The sequence below is a fragment of the Triturus cristatus genome, chromosome 5_1, assembly GCF_964204655.1.
Source record: "Triturus cristatus chromosome 5_1, aTriCri1.1, whole genome shotgun sequence".
Lineage (NCBI taxonomy): Eukaryota > Metazoa > Chordata > Amphibia > Caudata > Salamandridae > Triturus > Triturus cristatus.
In genome coordinates this window covers 1000654802-1000660734 of record NC_140587.1, presented here as the reverse complement: position 1 = coordinate 1000660734, position 5933 = coordinate 1000654802, and the positions used below count along the sequence as shown (strand labels likewise).

Genomic DNA, 5933 nt, shown 5'->3' with positions numbered 1-5933 from the left:
CTGCTGCCGGAGTTTGTGCCTGCGGCAGTATGACGCTCCTTCTGGCTGCTGCCTCTGCGTGTGCTAGTTTCCTCCCGGTTGTGGATGCTGCCTTACCACGTGGGCTGCCTCTTTTGTGGCTAGGGTCCCGGGTTGGAGCCTGACAGGGGCTCGGCATACTGTGTTTCTGCGCTGTTCGCCTGGTCTCCCTGCGCCTTGTGCACTTGTATGTATCCTTGGGTGCCATCCCTAGTGTTCTTGTGGGGCGCTCCGGTACCTTTGCGTCGGGTTCCCGTTCTGTGGCTGTGTGACTTGCGGTTTTCTGCTGCACTTCGGGTGTTTGCGTGGTGCGACGTAGAGTTGGTGTGCTCCTTCTCTTTTCCCCGTGTCCGCCCCTCTCTGTCCTGTCCCCGATGTGTGTTGGGGTTCCGTTCCCGTGGTGCTCTCGTGGGTTCTGTTGGTTGTGCACTAGGGCTGCTGTGTGGCCCTTTCTTTCGGGGGCTGTTGGCCGCTGGACGCCTCTGTCTTTGGGCGCTTCCTGCTCATCCCGCGCTGCTGGTTGCTCCTTTCCACAGAGAAGATTAGCATGGCCCCTGCGCAAGGATGACACGCAGATTCGTGAAGCGTTCCATGTTTTACTAGTGGTGCCGGTCCTCCCGCTCCTGTTCCGTTTTTGGCGGGTTGCCCTTGGCCTGTTTGGGTGGTGGTGGCTCCTGGTGTTGCCGGGGTTTGTACCTAGGGCCTCCTGCTTGTGCTGCTTGCAATCTGCTGCTGCTCTGCGTCCCCACTTCGGCCCTCGTGTGTGGTCTACGGGGCTGGGGTTCTTGCCTGGTTGGGTTGTTCCTCGTCCTTGGCTTCCTGGGTGTTCCGGGTGGCTGGGATGGTGTGCTGGGGTGTGCGGTGATGCCGGTGTTTTGGTTCACCGTGTGGGCTGTCTTTTATGGCCTTGTCTCTCTTGCGGGGGCCTGGTCGCCGGTTTGGCTCTCTGCCTCTACGGCATCCTGCTCCCTGGCTGCTGGGCTAGCGCTGCGCGTCCGCTGTCGTTTGCAGCGGGTCTGTGCCGCCTTGTCCCCTTGCCACTTTTCCCTCCGGGGCTTCTGTGTTGCTCCACTGGGTGTCTGTGGGCTTTCTTGCTAGCTGCCGCTTTGCCTCTGTGGGACGTGGCCTCCCTGGGTTGTGTGTCTGGGGTCGTGGTCCTCTCTTGTCCGCTTGGGCTTGCCCTCTCTTGCTCTCTTGGTCATGCCAGGGTCTGCCTGTTTTTTGGCTTTCTGCGCAGTCCTGATGCTGGGTGTTGTTGGGACCCGTGCTGTGGTCTGGCCTGGAGTGGGCTGGGTTCCTAGGTTGGATTCCCTCCCCGGGGGTCCTTGCCTGTGCGGCTGGCTCTGTTCCTCTGCTGCTGTCCGGTTCAGCTGGTTGTGGGCCGTGTTTGGCTGTGCCGTGGGTTATTTCTGCCTCTCTTCGGGGTTGCTCGCTCTGTCCGCTGGGGTACGGTGTCCCCTTCCTTTCGGGGGTCTGCCCTCCCTGGAGTTCGGTGTTGCCTTATGCTGGGGGGCTTCTTTTGCTGTTGCTGCCTCCTTTTTGCATCTGTTTCTGGCTTCTTCCGTGCTGGTTGCTATTGTTTTTTGGTTGCTCATGGCTCTGGCACTGACGTTTCTTGGTTTCTGGGGTTCCTTGGTGTGGCCTTGTGTTCCTCTGCTGCTGCGGTGCTCCTGCTCGTTTTCTGGGCTTGTATTTGGCTTCTTTCGGTGGGTCCTGGTCTCCCCTCCTATTGACTGTGGCGCTCCTACTCTCGCCTGGTCTCTGTGGTTCAGCTGGGTCGGAACGGGTTCTTTCCTGCTTGTGGCTCCCTGGGGGTGCCTGTGACGGTCGGCTTCTCCGACGGTTTGGGTTGGGTCCTGCTCTCCCTTTCCTTTTGCGTCCCCCCTGGGGTGTGTTTCCAGTGGCGGTTCGCGTTTTGGCTCTCTGGCGTTCGTGTCTGGTTTGTTTGGGGCCTGGCTCTCTTTTGCTGGTGCTGTGTCCTTGACTTGGCTCTGGTTTCCCCTCTTTTGGTATGCAGGGGTTTCCGGTTTCTGCTGGTTTTGGGCGTCTGGTGGTCGCCTTTTTTCGGATGGGTATCCTTGTCTGTGCTCTCTCGGTGGATCCTGGCGGGGTGCTCTCTTGGTTTTGTGTCGTGTTCTGGTGGGTCCTTCTGGGCCTGCTCATGCCGGCGCTTTTTTCCTGGGTTTGGTTCACCTTTAGTTGGGTGTCCTTGTCTCTGCCTGGTTCCTGGGGTTCGGTTGGGTGCTGTTGAGCTTCGGTTCCCCGTTGCTCCTGTCTGGCTGACCGCCCTCTTCTTTTTTCCTGGACTGAGGGTCCCTTGTCCGGCCCTGTGTGGGTCCGGGTTTTCGGGGCTTCTGGGTTGGCTCCTCCGGGGTTGCCTCCTGTTGCTCCTGGTCTGCAGGCTTCCTTCTAGTTCTGAGTGTTCTCTGGATGGGCCTCCTTGTCGTGCTCTCCCTCCTGACTCATGGGTGTCCGGGTTCTTCTGCTGCTTGGCCCTCTGCTTCTCTGCTTCCTCGGGTTTCCGTTTTGGTGGTTTCCTGTGCTTGTTCTTTCTTCCGGCCTTCTGTTTGGTCCGGCGTTGGGTTGCTGGGGGTCTCGTTCGGCCTCCCTGCCTTTTCTTTGCCCTGGGCTCTACGTGGGCTTCTTCCAGGGTTGGTTGGGCCTGTGGGTTCTCCTGCCCTTGCGAGTTGCTGGGTTTCGGTCCTGGCTTCCTGGTTCCTTGTCCCTTGTTGCCCTCATTTTTTGCTGTCTCTTGGCTCCTCTTCGGTATTATGTGGGGTCGGACCTGGTGGTTTTCCGGTCTGGGTGCTATGCGCCCTAGGGCTTTTTGTTCCGTGGCTCTGGCCCTTGCTGTGTGCTTGGCCTGGGTGTTGGGTGCCTGTGCGGTCGTCCTCCTTCTTGGCTTCTGTTTTTTTCTGCCCTCTGTCTTGAGGTTCCGGTTCGGTTCCGGATTGCTTCTTCTGCTCCGCCTGTTCTGGGTTTTGGCCGCCCTGTTCGGTTGGCGGTTTTTCTTCCCTGTGGGGGCTTTGTCCTCCTGGGGTTTTTGGGTTTCTGTCTCCTTCCCGGTCCTTTTTGGTCTGGTTGGGGTCTGGTTCCTGTTCTCCTCACAGGCTCTTGCTGTGGTTCATCCCCGGCCCTGGCCTCCTCTGCAGGGTTCGTTGGCTTTCTTCTCTGTGCTTTCGTCTGGCCGAGTCGTTCGGTTTGGTGTGGTGGGCCGGTTTCTGGCCTGAGCCTTCCTCCTTTTTTGTTGGTCTGGGTGCTTGGGGCTGCGCCTCGTTGCCTGGGCTGGCCTTCTTTCTTTGGCCTTCTCCAGGGGGGTTGGGATTTGCTCGGTGTCTGTTCGGCTGCCGGGTCCTGTGTGCCTTCCTGGTGGTTCTGGGCTGGACGGGCTTGTCCGTCCTTGGCCGTGTCGTTTGGCCTGGTTGTCCTGTCTCCTGTTTCTCTGGTTGGTGGCCTCAATTTTGTGGTCCTGGCCTTGTGTTGTTTTATGGGTTGTCTCCGGTCCTGATTTGGTGCTGGCCGGTTGCTTCCTGCGGTCTCCCCTTGCCTCCTTCTCGGTGCTCCCTTGGGTTGCTGCGTTGGTGTGGTTTCCTGGGTGTGCTTTTGGTTTTGGAAGGCCGGTTTTTCTGCTTTGGTATTCTCCAATCTGTTAATGAAGGGGACGAGGACATAAGGGACCTGGGGGTAATGCTCTATTACTTACCGGTAATCTTCATTACTCCGGGTCCCGTTGTCCTCGTCCCCTTCATACGCCCCTCCCTCCCTCCCGGGCGACCGGCCTTCCTGTCTGGGCTTTGTTGTACAGACGGGATGCTGGGTAAGTACTGCTTATGTACTCCCGGTGGGAGGGGCAGTATTAGGGTCCCAGCATGCCTTCTGCTCTTTTTTTCTGTTGGGAGATAGTAATCTCCAATCTGTTAATGAAGGGGACGAGGACAACGGGACCCAGAGTAATGAAGATTACCGGTAAGTAATAGAGCATTCATTAACCTTCTGCAGCTGCTTGGCGTGCGCGTCACCTGCAAATGGATGCCTGTTTATTAGGTGCACACCTCACCTGTGAACCTACATTGTCTGTGTGTCCCAGTCCCGTGAGCACTCATTCCCTCAAAATGTATCCCTCTTATTGCATACGGTAAACACGGGGCCAGAACTGTGGCATATGTTTGTTGTGGGAGTGAGACGTTGGGTTGGAGGGCGTTTCAGGAATAAATGAAATGTCAATTTGGAACGCCAGACTATTTGGAACGACAAACTATTTAAAACACACTGGGAGTGACAGCAAAAACAAATCTGAGATGATGTATGCCACTGTTGCCTGAAGATGACAAATTAGCTACTTAAATACAACCAGTATTTAAATTATTACTAAAAAATAACTAGTAGAGGAAGCCGGAAGTAAACACCTAGCATCTCGAGGCTTGCTAATTGTTGCTATGCATGCTAACATAAAACATCATTATAACCGTAAATTGGTTAAAGCAGCGGTGATCTCTAATGCAGATCACTTTAGGTGCAGGCATTCATTTTGGTAATAGCCACCTGCACCAACTAATTGATGTTACAAATGTTCTTTAGATGTGTTACTACAGGTGTATTCAGTGCTTACTTTGTAAAAAATGAAGTACAGGTGCTCAAATGTTTGTCAGAGGTCACACCCACTTTCCTCAGCTCCACCCACTTCCTCTGGGCCACTGGCATTTTGTGTGAAGAAAGGGCCAAATTATGCGGCACAGTTGAGCATATTATTTGGGAAGAAAAGGCAAAATATGCAGCATAATGAGTGACATTTGATAATACTTCATTATTTTGTCAGTTTTACACTTGTTGACACTTCTTGGGCATTGACTGCACCTGAATAGTATCAGTTTAACACAAAAATATAGCCATAACCAAAAGAAAGGTCAAACCTTGCAAAGCGCCTTCAACTGCTCAGCAACATGTGTTGCTTGCATGTTTAATAACTTTTGAACCAATTGCGCTATGAATATTTTTTTGTGGAAATAGGCAAATTATGAAGCAGATAACCAATACATATGTGGCAAAGGCAGAAAATCTATACATATGTGAAAAACGCTGCTGCCTCACAATTGCATAATTCCAGTGGCCCTGCCTGTAGGTAGGTTAATATTTACTGAACAGTACTGTAATTGGAAGGCTTTCCAAAGTCAACCTGGGAAACTCTTATTATATTTCAATTTAAACCACACCATAACCTTTTGGAAGTTGCCTAGTAGACACTCTTTGTCCATGATAAATACATACGATAAGGTGCAAAATATTAGCAAGATGTCTATATCTATTTTTGACGACTTTGTTACACTTGTTACACCAACGTCAGAACGGTTTTAATCACTCACTGAGCCTCAGACACCGCCTCAGGGTTCTATATATGCAAATGCACCTGCACCGGGAGGCCCTGGTCGAGTCAGTAGAACAACAGAAAGAATATGATCATCTGAATTTGCCATACATGCTTGCAATATTCCGGCACATTGGATTCGGTGCGGGGATGTCACAGGATCTCCCAATTTAACGCTGCACCATCAGCAAGAGTTCAGACAGGTAAAATAATATTATCACTTTTGCAGTGTCCCGTGGCACTGCACAGGTATGCCAGTTATCAACGTTGCTAATTGCACTCTTGTCTGGAACCCCCTTTCAACATGCTGAGAAACAAAGGGGCAGTGAGAGGGTTACAATACTCAGAAGGTCACACAGATCACCTGCTTTATTTTAGGAGACAAGTGCAAGCAGGCCTAGTCTCAACTGTAAAACACACTCATGTAGGTATGTGTGTGTATGTACGCATTTACAATAATATGGAGCGAAGAGTACTAACCGAGAATCCGGGAGTAACACTGCACTGCACTCGCTGAAATACTCTTTAAAGTGCCAGAACAAAACAAAAGGGT

At 52.8% G+C, this 5933-nt stretch overlaps 1 pseudogene; it reads left to right on the top strand.

The window, feature by feature from the left end:
- The first annotated feature begins 546 nt into the window (after positions 1-546).
- Positions 547-617, top strand: LOC146832770 (U6 spliceosomal RNA; annotated as a pseudogene).
- The last annotated feature ends 5316 nt before the right edge of the window (positions 618-5933 follow it).